We start from the raw sequence: 21,478 nt of genomic DNA, 5'->3' as shown, positions 1-21,478 counted from the left end.
CTGTGCCACCTCCAGCCACAGCAGATGTGGCAGGGGCAGCTGGGGAGATGTGTCAGAGGCACCCTGTGCTCTGGTTATTCCAACTGTTCCACAGGGTGTAACAATTGGGGTTCAAGTTTAAAGCAGCTCCTAAGGTTACTTTGACAGGCTCCAGGGGCAAAATTGTCCCCTAACAGAGTCCTAGGGAGTGTGACCTGGGGCTTCAGCCACTTACCTGGTTGGGGCTTAGTGCTGGGCTGACTGAGGTGTTTGGTAAGGAAGGCCCAGCGTAAATGCCATCTCTAGCTTTAGTCTTTAGATGCACAAAAACTCAATATTGCATTTTCATTTCCCTTGCCAGGCTTTTGCACCAAAAAGCTTGCCAGGCATTTGCCCCAATGTGGCTTGCATGCAAGGGGGATATTTAGCAGGGAGCTCTCTCTCCCGTGCCAACCTTGTAGGAAAGAGGTAGGAGTTGTTTGGTGGTCCAGCACAGCTGTGGGGGATCAAGTTAAGCTAGATTCTGTGTCTCTGTCAAAGCCCAGGCCTGTCCAAAGGGTCCTACCTGCTGAGCAAGCCCAGCCTGAGAAGCAGAATTTCAGTGCCCTTGGGCCTTCAAATTCCATGGCCATGAAATCATTGCGGCAGGGGATGGCTTTTAACCCTTTGGAATACCAAGGACAGTGATATTCCCTTTGTCTGTCTGCCTTGAAGCATACAGGGCTCTTTCCAGGTAAGTGTGTGTGAGCCTCAGAAATAATGGGGTGGGAACGATGGATGTGCTCTTAGGAGACCTTCCCCATCAAGGACCAGAGTGCCTGTGTGCCAGTGAAGTTCCAGTTTTTTGTGATTTTTCTCTTGTTGGTTTTGCTCATTCCCCTTAGCCAGGAGGATAGTATAATGTGACCAGAGGGATTGTGCTGATTCTGTTTGCTCCTGCAGTTTCTTTGCTGCTAATTCCCTCTTGTATCTGGTTATCTCCCTCATTCTCCCATACCTGCTTCCCTCTCCTTCTTTACCCCAAGATCTCCTTCCTCTCTGAGGTCCCATATAGTGATGACTTCTCCCTCTCTCCTTGCACCAGAATTTCCCTTCCTTTCTTTTCCTTTATTTCCCTGTGAGGGATCTTCTCCTGAAGATTGGAAAGGGAGACTGCCGAAAGTGGGGTAAGTGTTCAGGAGAGCTGCAGGGGTACGTTTATGTAGAACTAAGTCCGTACCATCATCATCTTCATGCCTCTCATTTGCTACTAAGCTTCACCCCTTCTAGTCTAGTATAGTCACTGATCACACTCATAACGCTAGTACCAGAGCACCTCTGTAGTTGAAGACTGCAGTGGAAACTCTGTGAAGGGGCTGGCTCAAATTCAGGCAGTTGGCTTGAGCACTTTTGAAAATCCCATCCTACGGGGACAGAAAGAGAGAAGCAGTTCCTCATGCATTCATTCAGATCTCGCTGCCATGAGGCCTGAAAACTTTCCCTGTGTTGTGACCCCATTTTCTTCCTATTTAAATTACTTACCAGCACAACCGGTCCCCTGTTGCCTGTAGCATGGAGAAGGGATTTCCTTCTTGCGCTGCCAAGAAGTTGCTAGGTTTGCCCCTGGTGAATGTTGGCACTATCTGGGCAAAGTTGACCAAACATCTCTCTCTGGTTTGGGAACAGGCATACCAGCTTGCCATATACCTTGTACTGTGAGCATATTGGATCTCACAGACTAAGTAGCATTATGCTACAGCAGGACTAGGAAAAAAGACTTTTGAGAAACCTCTTTTGCAATAGGAAGTGGTGGGAATGATTCAGGAGGGGCTGGTCTTCCGAGTCATTATTGATTCAGTGACTCAGCATGGTGTCATCACTTGAGGAGCCAGTCTTTTGAATGAATTGTAAAACTAAGACATGATCACATGTGGTCACCAAAGATCACAAGGCACTTTGCAGGACTGGGAATGCTTGTTATTCTAGCTTGGGTAATTACCTTCGGTTTGCCTAAATTTCTCCCCAGGTTTCAACTAGGAAAAGGTAGTCTTTGTTTCCTGTCCAAAAACTATTGTGTTATGCAGCATAAGTGTGTTATGCCTTATCCCAGAGGTGGATTCATTTTAGAGATTGCAAAAGTGATTGTATTTTATGATTTTTTAGACTCAGGTCATTGTCACAAAACTAGATTGAGTCCCTGCTTTTCCAACTATTGTGTTGTATATGAATTCAATTATTTGGTTTGGGGGAAACTAACTTAGATCAGACTATCCTGGAAGATGTGATTCTTCAAGCACTTTAAAATCCTGAACTGGGCGGTGGGGAAAGGAAAAACACTAAAAAAAAAAATTAAAAAATGGGAAACGGGAATCTTCTGAGGCTAACCTGTGGCTTATTGCATCAACGTGTTCGCTTTGTTCCAGCCTGGCCAGAGGGTTGTGCAGAATTAAATTATTGCTGCAAAATCACATAGAATTCAGCAGTGACTTGGCATGATGTTTAGCTAAAGGGTTTTCTGGGAACCTAAATGAAGTTTCTTGATATTTTCATCCTTTCACTGCAAGAAACCAGTGTCACAATCTAGGATGCAAACCAAAGTTACAGCTGTCAGCTAGATGCACCTTCAATATGATTAAAACCAAAGATTGCAAGAGCTAAAAAGACCTCATTCTTTTGCCATAACATTGTGGGTTGCGGGAGAAGTTTACAGTGCTTCTGTCTGTAATCTGCGCATGCCAGAGAGAAACATAGGACCTGTATAGAGAAGCAGACCTTGCACCATCACACTGAACTTGTGTGAAAACAGTAAGAAATGCAGTGTCCCACTATTCATGCCTTGGCTGGGCATAGAAAATAGTTTGGGATGAGAAGTCATGTATTTTTCAAAATAAAGACAGGAGTGAAAGGGATGAGACTGCATGTAAAGCTTTGTCTCGGTCTGTGTGTACATTTTGGGGCTGGGCACTTGATTTTTTTTTGATATGCTGCTTGTGAGCAGTTTCTTGCAGCTGCCTTGTGTGATTTTCTTCAAGTTTCTAGATTCCCTCTCCCACTTCAGCTTTCTCTGCGCTAGCTGCTTTGAAACAAAAGATTTGTGTATTCCAGCCCTCTCCGTGCTATTAGTAGTATTATTATCTGCTCCCACTCAGCCAATGAGAGCAGGCCAAACCTGGTGACGACATGGGCTAGGGAACAGCAAGGAGGCAGTGAAGCATCCAAGCTACTAATGTTAGGATTGGAGGTCAGAAGCTGTTCTACAGGGAGAATGGGAAGCCTGCAGATGGACTAAGCCAGAAGGGGGGTTGCTTTTGATGACAATACTAGACCTTGAAGGTGGACAATCGGGTGCAGTATGACAGGACAAACTGCAGGTAATGCCTTTATTTTTGCTGTCAGGCTGTCAGTGCAATTGGTGCCTTATCGTGTGCTGTTGAGCTGGGACAGGAATGGCCTATGGTTGCTTTTCTTAAAGCTGCCTGCAATATACATTATAAATAGCCATGCGTTCTGTTTATCGTCGAGATTCCCATGCCTTTCACAGCTGCCGGCTGGATGGAAGGGAAGGAAATCGGCCAAGATTTTTGATGCTGGGTGGGATATTCAGTTGTGGGGAAAGGCTAGATTGGCATGTCCCCGGCGTTATGCATTTTTTCTGTCGGTGACACCTGTATTATCATGTAGCATCTGGATTTTTTTTAAAAGGGAGACTGGCATGTTATGGCAGGGAACTCTTGGCTAAATAAAACCCAGAGAGCCGACATCGGTGTCCAAGTTGTGTCAACACAGACGCCCGCCGTAGAAGCTGTCTTTGGTGTGTTTCAAATCCTATCCCAACAATGCAGTGCCCTGGGCTGTGCTTCTGCAGAGGAGTGAGAAAGCCTTTTTCTTTTGATCCCCGGTGGCAAAACGATTCGAATTCCCCCTTTTAATCACACTTGCTTGTTAAGTTTTTCCCAAATCAATTAAACATAGGAGTGTTTCTCATCTTCCCCACACACGCATGCTGGTGGTTTGCGATACCACAATGAAGCCTGTCCTTCTCTTGGGTTGTCCCTTTGTCCCAGTCTTGTACACTAGCCAACTGAGGAAGTGTTACAGCATGATGCCTTGCTGTTTCTGTCTCCTTTTCTCAGAGGGGGATGCTCTCCATACTGGTGCCCCCTTTTATCTTCTAACTATCTTTTTGAATCCAGCTTTTCCTGGTGCCAGGTTGGATCCACACTTCAGAGCTTTGAGCCATTTTTTTTTTAAAGTATTATTCAGCATACTAATGTTATGTACTAATATTCATTCTGTATGGTTTCTGAAGATGCTGTGGGCCTGCGAGACAAAGTGTGAAAGACTTTGGTGCTGGGGGCCTTGGGGTTTGGATTCATTTCCATTTCTACATCAAGTGGCACTGTGTTGGGGTAGGTCACACCAGCCAGTAGTTAGCAAGTTATTTTATTGGTCTTTGGCAAACGAGCTTGCGCCTTTCATGCTTCCAGTAACTCTTAAATTTAACCCACAGCAAAGAGTATTTGGGGCATGGGTTATTTTTCCTGACTAAAAGGTAAATGCTGCTGTTGGCAGGGGGAAGCCCCGTGTGGCTTTGGGAAAGCAGAAGGTCAAAGATCAAACTCCACTTTGCTGAGTGACTTAGAGATGATCCGAACCTTCCCGGCAGGAGCATTAGGAATCACAGTCACAAGGGTGGGCGGAGAAGCAGACACTAAGGTACACAGACGGTAAACTGTCTGCTTGAGGAGGGGATAAAAGAATATGCTGGGGCCTGCAGGGATGATGAGGTGAAATGCTGTCCAATGTCTCCTGTCATTTTTTTTTTTTTTTTTTTTAGTTAATGTTGTGCAGTGTGTGGCCCGAAGGGGAGGCAACAGTGAAGAGTCTGGGACAGTGGGAGGGTGGGTGCGGGGAAGAGGGAGGGAGCAGGAAGCATGGCCTTGGTGTGGAGTGTGGGTCTAGGGATAGTCCGGGCAGAAAGCATGCGCAGAGGCAGAGTAGGAAGGGTTGAGAGCATGGAGGGGAAGAGGGTGGAGAATGGGGCAGCATGGTGGAGGAAAAGGTGGGCAGGTGAAAGGCAAGGAAGGCGATGAGTTGGGCCCCTTAGGAAGTGGTGGAAAGGGGCAGGTGAGCTCGTGGTTGGGGGGAAGAGTGAACACAGCAGGGAAGTGAGAGGGTAAACCTTCCTGCTGGAGTGAGGCAGCAGTATGGAGCTGGAAGACTTCACGGGGAGAAGAGCCAACATCTGGCAGCTGGCAAACCTCATGCATTCCTGTATGGGAGCCACACTGGGTGCCTCCCTTCTCTGGTCACAACCAGCTTTTCTTCAGGTTTTCCACCAGGGCTCCATCCTCCCCCGGCAGTAATTGTTGGAGCACTTGTGCAAACAGGACATAGCATTTCAACCATCAGGCCTCTAGACCTCTCCTGACATACATGACATGGTGCTTAGAGTCCCAATGGGCTCTCTACACTACTGTAGTGCCAGTATCAGCAGTGAGCACCTTTCAATAAGAGTTTATTGTAGATAGGGCTCCTGGGCACTGACTGGACTAGTGTAGTGTCCTGGGTCTGGGTGGCAGGATGGGTAGGATGCTGTAGGATTGTAAGGAGAAGTTGCTCTTGACCTGGATGAGCAGCTAGGCAAGAAATGAACAGGCAGCTTGAACTAGGTCCGAGAGAGGGCTTGCCCTAACCCTGGTTCCAGGCTCCAGGTCCGAGTGGATGGAGGGCTTGCACTGATCCTGCTTGTTGACTTGTTTAGTTACTTGTGACAGTTAAAAGCTCATCTCAGGTGCACCTGTGTCCCGGGTGTGGTGGGCTCTTCTTGCATGATAAAGTTTCATGTCCCTCTTGTCAGCAACAAAAACTTAGGAGACAGCTGACGCTGTAGCAGGAGGCATTACGCAAGGCAGTCTGTATGGGTAATCCTGAGCGTTGTGCTGTTTGTTTTCATCTGCTGCCCAACGTCAAGTCTCTGACACCTTTGTCTGGCCCAGGCAAAGGTGCCACCACCATCCTTTGTGGAAGTTTGTCTCTCTCCTCCAATGCAGGATCTCAAGGAAGCCATGGAGCAGCCATTGCCTTAGACAAAGGAGCCTGTTCATGCTCCTTGGGTGAAATCTTTGCCCCACTGACATCGGTGGAAATTTTGCCATTGGCAACAGCAGGGCCAGGATCACATCCCTAGATTGACATGCTCAATTGGCTCTTCCCTGTGTGACGGATTGACCCTCCTGTTTCGATCCCTGTGCCTCTGCAGCGAGGCCTTCTCACCTCTGGGCTTTATTTAGAGATGCACAGAGTTTGCTTCTCGGTCGGGATTCAAACCTCCCCAGAATTTGGCAGGCCCAGTAAAGGACCCACTGTGGACTTACAGTATGGACAGATGAACAACCTAAAGCAAATTAGGCTGCAACAACTGGTGCAATAACTGTTTATGTGCCTGGTGGGAAGTGAAAGCTAAACCAGGGTAGTGTACCCCCGCTGTACACTGGGCCGACTTGCCCCAGTTCATCTTTCATTTACTGGGAGGTAATTGTGGTTGCATATAAGCAGTTTACTGTGTATCAGCCGTTCTCTAAGTTTGTGCCTCCTATCAACTGGTTTTCTTTTGACTGTCCATAACCTAAGAGACTAGATCAAATGTCCTCAAAACATGAAGGTTTCTGCGAGTCCCTATTTGGACCAGGGTTTTTGTATCAGTCAGTTTATACTTGCAAGTTGCTGTTAACTGTGGGTGTTAACATCAGTGTTGGCCCTGGCCTGGTCTCCTTGGGCTTTTGATTTCGGTTCCCTATCATTCTCAAGGGAGGCAGGAGCCCTCTGTGATGTTCCTCTTTCACTATCTGCCTTGGCTTCTGTCGCTGCTGGAGTCTTTTCTTAGTAGCTAGATTCAGAAGTCCTGGCTTCCGGTCTCCCTGCTCTGTACATGATGATGAGTCAGTACCAGTCAGCAACTCCTGCGTTTTACAGAAGTGTTTTGGACCACAAAATACTTCGGTTTTCTTTCCACTACCTTCTTCAAATTTTAGGGAGAAGTTTCATAGTGATGCACTTGTAGATCAGTGGCTAGTATCGTTAAGTCTGACAACTGTTCCAGCATTCCTGTGTTAAATATTTGGATGTTTTGTCTTTGCCACTTTCTTTACCAACCAGGAAAGGTTTAATGCAGGGCCAGGATCACATCCCTAGATAGACATGCTCAATTGGCTCTTCAGTACGTATTTTCTCTTGAGCAAGAAGCTGCATTGTTAGGAGAGGGTACTTCATAAGGTAAAACCAAGGTGGTACCAAGTCTGAAGAGGCCAAGTTGCAAGGAAAAGTTTAAAGGAGCAGGAAAAGAGCAAAGAGACCCTGAGGTGACCCAACGGAAGATTTCAAACCTGATGAAGATAAATTGTTTTTATTGAGAACAGGGTTCAAAGGAGAGAAGAGAAATAAATGAGGCACTTGGGCAGGACTGTTTCATACCAAATATCCAACATATGGAATAAGTTACTGGAGAAGGTGAGTGAAACGGGGTATATGAGAGTTCAAGGGAGATCAAGAGCTATTGTGTCTGACGAAAGAGAAAAAGCAGGCGAGCAGGGTAGGAAAAGCTAATACAACCTGTGGTTTGGGGCATTTTTGGCATTTTCCTGTTCTTGAACCTTTCATTAATTTCCTTAATATTTGGAAGCTCTGTTGTATGTAAAGTGGTGGTTGGGATGGACGTGTACATGGTCACTAGTTCTAGAGGCCAGTCCATCCCATTGAAAACTCTGGGGAAGTTCAGATCCAATTCTGGGATTGAAAGTCTTGATTTGAACCCATACAGTGGTGGGCGGTAAATGGATTCTCCCATCCTGTCCAGCAAGCTGATAGCTTGGGAAGTAACACAAAGAAAGTATTGCGAGAGCATATGGGTCTGGGTAGTGGTTTGTCTTGGCACTTCCAGCTTTGATTCTTTCCTGATTCGATCAGTGACTGAGTTGAATGCTGTCGTCTGTGAATGGCAGGCAGCTGCAGTGGCAAAGCCTTGTGGGACCTTTGTTTTGAGCACAGCTGAGGGATTCTGGTCAAGTCTACACCTGCAGTTAATGTGCCTGAATTTTCTGCAAAGTGCTGTGGGGCACACGTCTACACATGGGCCCCCATTGGGAGCAAATTGTGCCTGACAGGAGCAGTCCAGTCTAGGGCTCTTCCCACTCTGCTTTGCCCCCCTGTAGCAGCCAGAAAGAGCTCCAGTCTCCCCTGGGTGCCAGCCCCAGGGCTGGCAGGGGCTCATCCTGATCCACATGTGGCTGGGACTCAGCAGTCCCAGCTGTCAGGACAGCTTTCCTGGCCACATGGGGATTGGAACCGGTCCTGATCTCCACATGGCAGGGAGACAGCTGCCCTGGCAGCACCAGGGTTTAGCCAGGCAGCAGTGCACTGCTGTGCAGTAGCTAATGTGCCATTAATGTAGTACCTGCATTTCCTGGTACTAGCAAATAGCACGTTATCCTAATTTACTATGCAGTAAATCCCGTGCACATGTAGACATTTACTGAGCATTAGATTAGTCTCTGTATGTAAGAACTGGAAAGAGGCAGCTTTCTGATAACATCTGGTTGACCCACTCCAGGAGAAATGGTTCATTTGCGGTGGCAAAGACTGTTAGCTATCTAACCTTGTCTACAGGGGACCTTGTCTACAGGGGACACAGTGCGGGTGGACTGACTGTCCTGGCCATGGAACGGGGAGTCCACTCAGGTTGCATCTTCTCCAGTGCCTGGCAGACATAGGATTGAATCCTGCTGTTTCTAGTTACACAAAGCAGCTGTGACTTCTGTTGGTAGCAGTGTGAGTAATGACTGTTCGAGGTCAGGCTACAAAGATCCTTCACAAGTTCCCGTAGGAATTTTGGAAAAGTCCCTTTTAAGCATCTCTTAAATAGGGTTAACCCCATCTCAAACAGGGGAGCTTTGCTATGAAGATCCTTAGAATTGCTGGTGAGAGTAACCTGAGCAGAGGCTGGCCTGCAGTTTGCATTGATTTAATGAACTTTGGGTACGTGGAAGCCGCAAAGTACTGACACTGTAAGTGGTGTGTTTCAGGCAGTCTGTGTGAGCTGAACCCTGAGAGAATGGGAATGTGTGGCAGAAGCCGTGTAAATATACGCAGGAAACTACAGTGCGGCAGTGAGTAGGAATTGAAACTGGGAAGCGCTGAAGTTAAGGTTGACAGCATCGCCTTTACTCTGCCGCTTGTCTGCACACAGCATGCTGTAGTCATTTCTAATGGGACCAGGACCAAATGAAAACAACTGGGGGTGTGTATTGTGACATGTTGGGACTAAGGGTACTGCCATTACTTGGATAAGGGATGGCAAAAGGATGTATACTCCCAAGTATCTTATCCACTTCTTTCCTCCCACCATTCCCTGTGGAGCAGCAGCTAGATACTTCCCCTCCCTGCCTCAGTGACACATGGGCCATGTTTTCAATGTGTTCTTCGTGACAAGAAGGGCTACACATTTGCTTTTATAAAGAATGGAAAGTGGAATGTCTGATGCACTCCTGACTCCTGAAGTAGGCCCTTGGCATGGGTCAGTAGTGTCCATGCCTTCATTTGGCTCGGCACGTGACCACACTTGCCGGTTTACCAGGTGGTACGATACACTGTGTACAGGAATTGATTTTACAACCTTAGACTTACTTGGATCTAAAACAACCTGTGATTGCAGTATTGCAGGCTGTGTCACGATGCTGACCTCTGAGGACGGACCCCTCTCATCTTCTTCCTAAATCCATGGGACTGATCCCACAGCATTTTGCATAGGAAAGACATCTGGGCTTTCGCATGTGCAATAACCCAGCTCACATGTGTGCCAGTGCTGTGGGTTTATTTTGGGAGTGCCTGTGAAAAGGGGTTCTGTGTTGAGTCAGTAGTGAAGGTTGCAACTTTGTCTGAGTTGTCTCTTGATCCTCTTCTCCCCATTGTGGAAGAATGGAAAATCCTTTAGAACTGAGATTTTCCAGCGCTTCCCTGCAGTGGATTTTGATTGGACCTGCAGTGCCCAGATGCCAGCTCATATTTATCAGGTGCACCCAGCCACGGTCCTCGTGTAACACAGTTTGCAAGAACTGGAGCTACTGTTGCCTAGTAGACTTTGGGGCAACAATGCAAATCTCTTGGTTCAATTTCAGAACATGGTTTTGTTAAAATGTTTACTTCAGCCCTTGTGTATATCTGCTCCCTGGATGAGCTTGGACTTGGATTTGAGACATCCTTGTAGAGAAAGGCGAGCACACTTGTAGAGGTGAAAGTGGAAAAAAGCCTTTAATTCTGATTCCATTCTGTAAAACACAAACTGTTGTACCTTGAGCTCAGGTTCATTTGTATTGGGGCAGACACTGACACCACAGCTCCTATTGGTGCATGAATATTTCAGCAACTGAAATGATGCCTGTGTGCTCCAGAAAAGAGCTTCCATGTCCTCATTTGATCCTTTAATGAACAGGCATTAGGCTGGCTCAGGTCAGCATCTTGATTATTTCCTATGGACGTGGTGACTATTAGCCACATTGCATGTCCTGTGACCTCCTCTTCATTACTGGGCCTCTGGGAGCTCCAGCTGGGAATGTGAGGTTTGTAGGAAAGAAGAGTAAAGCAGCAGGTTTGAGCTCTGTTTTGCTGTGCCCCCCAGCGCCATGGATGGTGTTGCTTTTTAGGGTGCTTGGGCTGAAATATTCAGGGGGAGGTTGCTGAAGGCTGCATCTCACATTACAGTACAGCCTTTCTTGTTTAAGATTTTTAACACCCTCTTCCCATGTCCTTCCTTTGTGTCTTCCTCCTGCTTTTAGCTTTATACGTTCCAATACCATCCCATATGCTTGATCCTTGGCTTTCATGTAACAAACTCCCTTTCTGATATCCACTCTTTACAGAAGCCTCCCTCTGTTGTCCTGTATTGTCCCATTAATTGTACTTGTCTGAGTTCAGGCCAGATTGGGAAGGCCTCACAGAATGGGGGAAGTGAGGAGATTCATCTCCCTTTTGTTTCCGTGTGAAGTGCTGGTCACGGCTCTAGTCCATGAGCCCCTGGACTGCAGATAAACTTCCCAGCTGGTTCTGACTGGTATTGAGCACCCCAAAGGAGTCCACACTGCATTGGTTACTAGAACTGGCTCCTGTACAAAGAATGAGGTTGTTTTTCAATGTGTGTAGCAAGAGCCTAGCTGTTCAGCGGGCATGTCTACATGTGCATTAATATGCTTTTCCTAATACGCATTAAATTTAGTACCTCCAATGTGAGGTACTAAATAAATGCACATGAGGCTGCCCTAATGCGCAGTAGCCTGTTTTACTGCACATTCATGTAAGTGCATGGTTTTTGACATGATGTTTTAATGGGCAGTAAAATAGGCTAGTGCGCATTAAAGTGTATGTGTAGACATACCCAGTGCTTCCAGACTACATATCCCTCTAAGGCAAGGATGTCAAACAAGCCCTGCTGTCTGGCTTCTGGTGCTGCCTCTGGGTTGATTGAACTCGTACGAGGCATAGTGTGTGCCTGTGGACCAGAGTTAGTCTGCAGACCGGATCTGGCCCATGGACACTCTCCTCTCTCCCCTACACCTTTTGTCCCCCCTGCTCCCAGCCTACCTGATCTGGTGGCCACTCCATCCAGTCTGAGACCAACACTGTATGTAGCGTGGATCCCAGAGTGGTCAGAATGGGCGTCATGTATAGTTCAGTCTGGCTGGAGCAGCCATCACACTGCACGTAATGGCTACCCTGGCTGGACCATGCCACACGCAATGCCTGCTCTGGGATGTATGCTGCGCATGGATCCCACTCCAGCCAGTCTAGGACCTGCACTGGATGTGGTGTTTGCAAACACCCTGTGCAGTGTGGATCCTGGATAAGTGTGACACTGCTGTTCTAGGGGGCTCTGCTGGGGTTCAGTGCCACCACCCTCAATGCAGCCAGCGACTGCATCCACAGTCTGACTCTGGGCTACCCGTTCTTCCTAGCATGGACCTTTGTCTTTTTTCATGCCCTGTGAAGCTTTCTGGGCACTTAAGGCATCTGTATATATGAGCAGCTGTGATACCAACTTACCTGGATGAGAGACATACTGGGCACCTTCCTGCAATAAGCAGAAGCAGTAGGGCCTTGGGAGCACGTAGCCTGGTAAGAGACCTCTCTAGTGCTTAGTAACATCAGGTCATCCTGACCTGCCTCTGCTTGTTCAGGCAGATCGCTGCAGCATCACATGGATAAAGTTTAAGCCAATGTCTGAGGTCAACTATCCAGTTCTTGAATTAACCTTTGGTTTAGTCTGTTTTATTCACTAATCTATGGTTTCTCTTTATATGGAAGCTCCTAGCATATCCATACTGGTATAGATTCATAGATGTTAGGGTCAGAAGGGACCTCAATAGATCATCGAGTCCGACCCCCTGCATAGGCAGGAAAGAGGGCTGGGTCTAGATGACCCCAGCTAGATGTATATCCAACCTCCTCTTGAAGACCCCCAGGGTAGAGGAGAGCACCACCTGCCTTGGGAGCCCATTCCAGACCTTGGCCACTCTAACTGTAAAGAAGTTCTTTCTAATGTCCAGTCTAAATCTGCTCTCTGCTAGCTAGTGGCCATTATTTCTTGTAACCCCCAGGGGCGCCTTGTATCATTAAACTGCTGTAGTTACCTGCGTGTTACCTGCTGTGTGGATGCTCTCTTCTGGAACACGCAGGACTATTCCAAGGGAGTGATTACACTGGAAGGAAATTGCTGATATTCCAAAATTTAGACATCTAAGGGCCTGATATGCAGATATAATGGCTAACTGGAGTATCTCAATGATGGGGCATGGAGCTTTCTGCACATGGTGCTTGTACTGCTAGAGCTTAGTATAGCAATGCATAGGAATTTTCCCTAATGCAGTCTATGTCGGCATTTGCTTCTAGGAAAGAATGGATAAAGACCTGTCCATATGTTTTTCAAGCTGCCTCCAGAACAGAAGTGTCTTAGATCCATTACTAACTTGCTGGTGGGGTTCAGTCCTGAGAAGGTCTTTTGTGATGGCTCTGTTCTTTCATGCAGCGCTGTAAGATGCTCCACAGAGTTTCTGCAGGAAGTGTCTCCCTTCCTGCAGAAAGGGGAGACAGGAAGAGACTCACTCTCCACCACTCAGAAAAAAGTCAGTTGGATTTCTGATGCTGGCGTGAGAAGTTTACAGGCAGCAGATAAACTAATTGAATGCATTTCATCAGTGGCTGTGTTCAGAGCTCTTGGGAGCCTTCAGTCAGACTATTGCATTATTTGAGAAAGACCCTGTTCATATAAACTTACAATCAACTCAAACAAGACAGCCAAAGGTGTGCGGGAAAACAGAAGCACGGTGTGGTGAAATGACTTTCCAGTGGTTGCACGGCAAGTCAGTGACGGAGCCAGCAATAGAAGCCAAGTCTCTGCCCAGGGTCCTGCCCACTGGACCACCCTACCTCTCACCAGAGCCAGTAAACACAACTGTATATTTGCACCCACTAGTGGTAAATATCCTTGGTAAACATTGACTTCTGTCAGCAGTCCCTGTACCTCGGGGAGGTGATAGCATTGAATGGTAAATGTTGTGTTTTGAACTGATTTCATTGAGACACTCCAGTTAGCCATTGTATCTGCAAATCAGGCACTTAGATGCCTAAATAACAGGGTTTGTACCTATTACAGGAACAATTAACTGCAAGATGATATTGGGCTTGCATTGAAGGATGATCCCCTTGACAAAGCGGGCCCATTTTACTACTGTCTGCCTCTGCCAGATACCTATAGGACTTCTCTGGGTCCAGATCTCCAGAGATTTCAGAAACTGAATCCTGACTTAATATGAAATGCACAGATGCAGTTAGGCACACCGTACGTGGTACCTTGGTATTTGTGATTTAGTGAGGTGTGCAAGTCAACAGATCCTGTGATGACGGCACTGTAAAGACATCTGGTGTATGTGTGTGTACAGAATTTTAAAAAATGTTATGACCATTTTGAAACAGAATCAAAAACCTTTCTTTTCCCAGCAAGCTGCTTGCTGTGTTTTGTGTGGCTGTCTGGGTCATCAGGTAGCCATTAACACATTACACAGGTGGCCACATAATGCAGTGTGATTTATAATGGAAGAGATAAGAACTCCCCTGAGGATGGAGAATTTAATAGCTGTTCACACACTTTTCATGGCATTTCACTTGTTTGGCTCTATACACACATGTGCCTGGGTCCCCCCATGGAGGCATGTATGTAAATGTATTTTGGTGTCTACATGTCTTTAGAAGATAAATTGTTACAAAAATAAATTCTTTCAAGAATTCCTGATGATTCTAGCCCTGTTTTTTTAAATCTTGTTTTAGAATTTTATTGAATTTCTTTCGTGCATGATTTTGGGAAAACTCCAGCCAAGGCCCACATATAGTCAAATGAATCAACCTCCCTTTTTGCCATAAGTAATTGGCAGCTTTAGCTGCAATGCAGTTTTGATGTATGGCTAATACAGCTTTTCTTGCTTGATCTTGGGGAAACACTGCAGAAGACGTATGATTTTGAGCTGGTCTCTTCTTGGAGTCTCTGAACAAATAGGAAAATGCTTTTCTGGAAAAGTTGAGGCTTGCTACAGGTTTTCCATACTAAATATTATAGTCATTTCAAGGCTGCTGTTGTTGCAAGTTTCCTGTAGAAAATATGTCTTTTGTTACATGCAAGTGAAACTGGGGAATGAAATCTGATTGCTGTGCGCAGGACTTTCTTGGGAGAGTCTCTTGTTATAGCAATTTCAGCATGCTATACATATTGCTAGATGACTTACTGTTTCTGTGCTGACAAATATGTAAATAAATGTGTCCTGTAATACTGTAACAACACGGAAGTGATTTAAAAAAACCCGGAGTTCACTTTCAGAGTTTTCTCGGTTTGCTGCATTAATTTCCAGTGGAATGTGGGGACTGCTATGCAGTAGCCACTGTTTAAAACTCAGTATTCACCCTACCCATAGGAACTGTCCCATTTGCCTATAGCTGAAATAGGAAATATGATGGTGAACTTTAAAAAGTCAGTGGGCACATCTACACAGGCATTAATGCGCTGTAATTACAACTCATTAAGTTTAGGGCAGGCAGTCCTCGGACTTACGGCACAGTTGGTTCCTGAAAACAGCGTCTTAAATGTTGTAGCTCAGAACCAATTTTCTCACAAGAAGCAGTGTTATAAATGGGGGTTTGGTTCCTGAACCAAGGCCCGATACCCTATTTTCACCAAAAGTACCCCAGAATTTTGTGCTTGATCAATTATAGATGACTACTATAGCTACATTAATGTATTTATATTGTAAATAGCAATCATATTGATTTGGAAGTGCTTCTTTGAGGTGACTTTGCTGGACTTTTTGAAAGGGTCTTGGTTGGACTTTTTGAAGGGTTCTTGGCTGGAGTCTTCTCAGGAGTCTTGGCTGAAGGTTTTTCTGGAGTCTTGTCTGCTTTCTTAAAGAAAGTGTCCAAGGAAGTTTGGACAGATGTTCTCCAGGGAGATGAGTGATGCAGCGAACTTGTTTGCTGGCATGGCACTGCATCGATCAAGCGTTGTAAGTTGAAACTGGCATTGTAAAGTTGAAACAGGGTGTCAATTTATAAACGTTGTAAGTGTGAAACGTTGTAACTCAAAACGTAAGTCGAGGACTGCCTGTACTTGTAATAACGGAGAGTAGAACCAGCACATGTCTTTTAGGTGACACTAATGCACAGTAGACTAATTCTACTGCGCGTTAGCACAGCTTTTGCCATGACGTGCTAATGTGCAGTACAATTAGTCTGCTGCATTTTTAGCATCTTGTGTAGACGCGCGCAGTGTCCACCCAATGTTGCTGTTACTTCCTGATGGAAGCATGTTTTTTTTTTTTTTTCTTTTTTCCTTTTTAATGGAAAAACTGTGGTACTTATACCATTCAGTAATTATTAGTAAGTCACTGTACCTCAGTAAAGTAAGAGCATTGAATGGTAAATGTTGAGTTTTGAATCACCCATGTTGTCCCAGAACACTGGTGTGGAGGCGCCCATGTTTGCGTACTTTAAAATACTGTATTTTCTTGCACACAGTGTGTCCTGGAATAAGGTGCAGAATGAAGAAAAAAAGATCTTTTTTTGTAGTAAGTAATTGAGTAGCAGAAGCTAGGGAGCCGAGCCTGCTCATTGTTCCAGGGAGCTGAGCCTACTCATTGTTCTACTCACTGGCCGTGTCTACGCAAGACGCTGACTGTGCCTGATACTACTGTGCAGTAGTCGCATGGCAAAAAATGTGACGTGGCGCTACTGCACAGTAGGATTAGGCTACTGCACAGTAGCGTCACAAAAAGCGTCACAGTAGCGTCACTTTTGCCGGCACTACTGCCTGGTAACTCGAGTTACTGTGCATTTATTTAGTACTTGTATAAACTTGTTTATACAAGTACTAAATAAGTAGTAACCATTGTGCAGTAGTGTCTCATGTAGATGCAGCCACTGCGCATCATATGCAGACTTTAATTTTACTTTTGGTCAGAAAGTGGTAGAAACTGCTCTTACCATGTTTCCTTGCATATAGTGTGCACACCAATTTCTAGCAGCTGTTTTTTTGGGGGGGGAGGGAATGTATTTTATATGTGATAAAAATGAAACTGTGATTGCAAAACACTATTATATATACTTCATAGCATTGCAGATAATTAAAATGAAACCTATATGAGTTATTTATTATACTTATTTCTATTACTTATTTCTGTTGAGGTCGTGCCTAGGAGACTTTTTCATGGACAAGGACTGCATTATGATAGGTGCTGCCCAACAAAATAATAAGGTGGCCCTTGCCACAAAGAGGTGACATTCAAAGCTATTCCTTCTTATGTTTTCAGATGCAGAGAGCGTGAGCTCACACTATTATTCTATCTAAGTCGGGGTTGGCAAAATGGCAGATCCGGCCGGGAGCCAGACTTCATTTCCTAGCAACCCCTGCCTATATGGCTGGGGCCGGTCTCCATGGAGCCCTCAGCCGCAGCTGTGCTGTGATAGCACAAGGCTGGGGTTGCCATGGAGACTGGCTGGCAGGGACCAGCCCCCCCCCCAGCCACGCTGGCGCAGTGCATGGCAAGCCAGGAGGCTGCTCCAGAGCAGCTGGGACTTTGTGGTGGAAGCAGCTTGGTTTGGGACCAGGGCAGAGCCGTGATCTGCAGCCTGCATGCCCCTGCCCAGAGTGTGCAGGCTGCATATTGTGGCTGTGCACTGGCTCCTTGCAGCAGTGACAGTGTGGTCCTGAACTGGGGCAGAGCCACAATCCGCTGCTTGTGCGCCCGTGCCCGGAGCGTGCGGGCTGCAGATTGCAGCTCTTGTCCTGGCCCCAGACCAAGCTGCCCCCACTGCAAGATCCCAGCAGCTCTGGAGCAGCCTACTGCCCTGCGTCACTCCTTGCCAGCACGGCTGGGGCCAGTCTCCATGGCAGCCCAAGCCTTGCACTACCACAGCACAGTTGCCACCGGCCCCAGCCATGTGGGCGGGGACTGCTGGGAAGTGGAGTCCACTGCCAGCTGGATCCAGCCCATGGGCTGGAGTTTGCTTGCCCCTGATCTAAGTGGTCATTTGGTCAAGAAAAACAGCAACAGGGAAGAACAAATATAACATCTGCATGAGAGAAACCCCCAGGGGTTGTCCCTGCAACATTTGGCCCCTGAACAAAACACAAAATGGCAAGTCTTTCACTGCGCCCTATGTAGACGGCAGAGGAGTGTCCCTGGCATTTAAAGATGCAGTGCATAGAAAAGTGTGACTTCTCCGCTCAGTGCCTGGTTACCTACACAACACTTCTGCTCGTTTGGTTTCCTGTTTTGTGTGTGTGTGGAGAGAGATTCTGTACATGGCAATTTGGCTGAAGTTTGCTCTTTTTCTCTCCAGTTCACTGGACAAGTGTTTTATGTTTTCTTCAGCATAACTTTAGCTGGACATTGTTTTACCCTGTTCTGCAAAAGAGCTGATGTTTCTACAACTTGTGCTGTCATGTAAGTAACCTTTTTCTTTTCTGAGCAAGGTCATTACATCATGATGCAGTAGTCTTCGGTCTTTGGGATAAAATATCAGCTCTGTCTCTCATGTTTTTTTCTGCATTTGTCCCTTTATAAAAAAGTGAAGAAAAAAAAAAGAAAAAGTCCTGATTCTGGCCTCTTAAGCTAGTCAATGCTTAGAGAGAATAATACGTGTGGTGCAGGGTACTGAAGGGCTCTTGGCTCATAGAGATGTTGCTTTGATACCTGATCCACAATAAGAAGCACCAAAGTTTTAAGTCAGAGGAGCCTGGGGATGAAATTACACCTGTGCTAGGCTCGGACAAGTTAAACTTCACAGAAACACGCAGGTAGCAAATTATGCACAGACTAAATTGCAAAGGAGGGATTTGAAATGGGTTTGAAAAAAACCTGTTGGGTAGATTGGGTGTATAAAAATACTTTGCTCTCATATAGCACTTTTCATCCCTAGATCTAAACGTGATCTACAAAGGAGGGTCAGTATCATTATCCTGGTGATAGCCATGGGAAAACTAAAGCCCAGTACGATGAAGATTTTTGCACAGCAGTTAGAAGCAACAAACCTAGGCCCCCACTATTCTGTCATTAAGCTTCATTGTCTCCTTATTTGTTATAGCTTCTGATGCGTTTTGGACATGTGTGCGTGATGTTTCTCATGTGCCAGGTTACGCCACAATAGATCACCTATAGCCAGTCTGAGGTGTACTTGAATGAGGCACATACACTTTCAAAATGGAGTTTGTTCACTTAATGAAAGGGATTATATGACATAGTCGCCTGTAATAGCAGGAGATGACTCTGTGACCCAGGAGGTCCCTTCCAGACCGATGTTCCTATGTAACCTGAGATGATACTATCTAAGCTACGCCAAGATGCAAGTGATGTAATTTCACACTGTTTGGCCGAAACCCCACTAAAGTCAATGAGGCTGCACAGGTTTAACTGAAGGTTGACTTTGGCCTTGTGTATTTTAGCTGGATAATATTTTGAGGGTGGGAATGTTTGGATTCAAGTGAAGGCAGTTTACAGAGCAGAGTGGTTATTTTACAGTGATAATGCGGGACTTTCCATCTGCTCTAGACATTGAGCAGCAAATGTCCAGTGTTGGTTATTTAGTTACTATAGTTAGTATATTTAGTACATGCTCTTTACACCGTGAATGAGGAATGTCTAATTTTGGTCGTGAAGTTTCAGTGTCTCATCTAGCTACAAGCAGCCCACCATTCGGTGTTGATATTATGCTTGAAGAGGCTAGAATAGAGAGAGTGATTTAAAAGTATATGAAAACTTAAGTTACAGCTGTGCTGTACTCCACAGGCATTGGGAGCTTTGCAGTGACACAACTCAGATGCTCATGCTCGAAAAGCTAGAAGAGAATCTGCATTAGCTCTTAGTGGGGTACGGCCTGCGATGCACTATTCTGCAGTACTTATTTTACTTAGTAGAGGGCAGTTGTAACATGCAGATGGTACCAATTTCCTTGCAGTAATATTTTTGTGTTTTGTAATACTTCTTAATTCATTACATTCCAAAAAATCCAGGGGCCCTTACAGGCCTGGCAGCTCGGGTCTGCCACTCCTATGATACAGGTTATGTCTGTGCCGTCTAGAATCTGGAGATCCCTGCTGTTTTGCAAGAATTAAAGGGATGCAATACAATATTGTAAATGAAGTGCTATGGACAAAGTTGCTGTAGGCAGCTGGGGCTGATTGTAACTATGACCATGGATGTTTTTTTCCCCATGTCTGAGTATTATAGTGGTGAGGAGAGCATTATGAACTGTATTAATTCGATTATGCAGTATTGTTGTTGTTTTTGGTAGAGAAATCCTAGCAACTAGTCTGTAGCACTTCATCTACAATATTATATTGCATCCCTTTAATTCTTGCAGAACAGCAGGGATCTCCAGATTCCAGACTGCGCAGATATAACCTGTATCAGAGGAGTGGCAGACCCAATAGAACTGCTCAGCCTTTTGCACAAAAAGCTTTTGTTCCTCTTATTTAACACACTAAATTTCAGGGAAACATTGATTTCATTTCTCCATGTAACTTGGGATTTGGTGAGTTATAGCTGATGACAGCTTTTTCTTGTCCTTAAAGGGTCATTGTCTCTCTGTTTGTATGTGTTTGAAAACTGCAGAATCATGGCGTAGGGGGAAAAAAAGAAAGACTTCAATTTGTATAACTGAGTTTAGTACTTTTGTTTTTTCTTGGTTTTAAAGGCAAGTGTCATAAAACAGCTTCCAAAGCGTTGATATAAGCTCATAATTTTCTTATTGATGCTATTAATGTTGCATGTCTCCTTGCTTCTTGGTGGGCATCAATGCCTGCTAGCAGCAGCAGACTGAGCCCAGAGTTCCTCCCTATCAAAAGAAAAAAACAACTTTGGGCCAGCTGTAAATGCTGGAGCCAGATTTCTCAGGCTGCTCTTTTGGATCCTCCCTTACCTATCCCTGCCTTTTCGTGACATGAAGTGGAAGCCAAAGTACATTCAAATCCAAGAGGTCTCAGAACTGATATACCACAAACCATAGCATCCACCAGTTTGGTCCAATTAAATGTGAAGTAGTTAGGAACAAACGAGGTCATTGTTTCAATGCGGATAGGAGAGGAACCAGCTCCTCAGATCCATCAGAGGATCTATGAATCCCCCACGAGCAGAAATTGTGCATGGCAATGTTAGCACTAGTAGAAATGCGATCATTGCCTTGATTTTGTAGAGCAGAGAAAACCAAATTTGCTGTATGATATTTGCAAAAGGTAGGAAACTACAATTGCTCCTTCTCATCTTCCTTCTGTAAAGAGAGCCAGGTTACAAATGAAAAGAGTTGCTAACTGGATCTCAGGAGCTCTCAGGATAGTGGTAGTTTGGGAGATTTCCTCGAGTGTGAGTCAATTTGCAATCAGGCTTCTGCAGCTAAATGGGCTTTGAAGCTTGTTTCTGAGTTAAACACTGAGATTGTTTAGCATAAACTAATCTGCTTGAACTGGTAGTCTGGGTGAAACGTGTCCTTGCTGTTTTGTGGCATATGTTTCAGTCCTCTAGGAACTATCCTTATGGAAAAGAGTGTCCTTTGAACCATCTTCTTCCTCTATTTACATGATCTGAGCTCATGGTTTTTGTGTAATTTCCATGACACAATCCATGTGATTGTATTAACATGTGAATAGCTGATGTCCTGATACGACACTTCTGAATCTGGTAACAATTGCACCGTTTTTTGTTTGCTATATTGTTTTGCTTTCTCCTTGGCACATGATTGTTTTCCCAGCTCTTTCAGTTGCTAGTTCCCAAATCCCTCTTCTTTTTCAGAGGGCTCCCTTTTTCCATCTCCAAAGATTTGAGGATAGACAGTGCGAAGCTGTCTGCTGGCATGGTTTGTACAAACCAGTTTACACCCTGAAAGCGTTTCCCTGCATTCAAGAACAGGGGTAGGCAATCTTTTCTGGCTGTAGCAGGAA

The sequence above is a fragment of the Alligator sinensis genome, unplaced genomic scaffold (genome assembly GCF_000455745.1).
Source record: "Alligator sinensis unplaced genomic scaffold, ASM45574v1 scaffold521_1, whole genome shotgun sequence".
Lineage (NCBI taxonomy): Eukaryota > Metazoa > Chordata > Crocodylia > Alligatoridae > Alligator > Alligator sinensis.
The sequence above is the reverse complement of the archived record's forward strand: the minus strand, read 5'-3'. Positions refer to the sequence as shown.